At 42.7% G+C, this 1029-nt stretch overlaps 1 protein-coding gene across 1 annotated transcript in view; it reads left to right on the top strand.

Moving 5' to 3' along the window:
* Positions 1 to 1029, top strand: part of DIS3L (DIS3 like exosome 3'-5' exoribonuclease) — a 79496-nt gene that overhangs the window by 73322 nt on the left and 5145 nt on the right. The window lies entirely within an intron of this gene.

Here is a 1029-nt window from a genome sequence, read left to right as displayed (position 1 = left end):
TGTCAAGTAACAGGTACTAATTAAAATATCTTTTATTTGTTTACCAAAATTGATTGTTTTTTAACTTGGACAACATGGTGAGACTCCATTTGTTGGAGTCTCACTGTGTTGCCAGGCTGGAGTGCCATGGCACAATCTCACTGCAACCTCCACCTCCCGGGTTCAAGGGATTCTGCCTCAGCCTCCCAAGTAGCTGGGACTACAGGCGCCCGCCACCACGCCTGGCTGATTTTTTTTGTATTTTTGTTAGAGACGGGGTTTCACCATATTGGCAACTCCTGACCTTGTGATCTGCCCTTCTTGGCCTCCCAAGTGCTAGGATTACAGGCGTAAGCCACCATGCCCAGCCTCTTTTTTTTTTTTTTTTTTTTTAAAGAGGGTTTGTTGTTTTTTTTGCTTCTGCCTTCAGGTGCTAGTATGTTTGTTTGTTAGTTTGTCAGTGTGAGCTGTCTGCATGCCAGGCACATGGGACAAGGGCTTTCAGACATCCTCGTGGTTAATTCTTAATGCTGAGGTGATGGCAGCATCATTCATATTTACAGATAAGTCAATTAAGTCTGAAGAGATTAAGTAATTTGCCTGTAATTTAACAGTCAGTCAGGACAGAGCCAGGATTTGAATCCAAGTCTGTTAAACTTGAAAGCTCACATAGTGACTTGCCTCTCTGTTTATTATGCTCTATTTCTCTTTTCCCCCTTTTCCCTTAGCCAGCCACAATATAGGACTGAATTAGATGTTGTATTATTAGTTTTATTTTTAATATACCTCTGTATTTCCTGGGGCTTTAAAATTATTATTTTGAGGCTGTATGCAGTGGTTCACACCTGTAACCCCAGCACTTTGGGAGACTGAGGCAGGAGTATCACTGAAGGCCAGGAGTTCAAGACTAGCCTGGGCAACAAAGTGAGACCCTGTCTCTACAAAAAAATTATTTTCAGAATAAATAGAATGCTTACTACCTCTTTAAAAAAGAAAATCTCCCGGCCGGGCGCGGTGGCTCAAGCCTGTAATCCCAGCACTTTGGGAGGC

Source organism: Colobus angolensis, unplaced genomic scaffold, assembly GCF_000951035.1.
Source record: "Colobus angolensis palliatus isolate OR3802 unplaced genomic scaffold, Cang.pa_1.0 Scaffold19, whole genome shotgun sequence".
NCBI classification, from domain to species: Eukaryota; Metazoa; Chordata; class Mammalia; order Primates; family Cercopithecidae; genus Colobus; species Colobus angolensis.
This window is presented reverse-complemented; position numbering and strand designations above follow the sequence as displayed.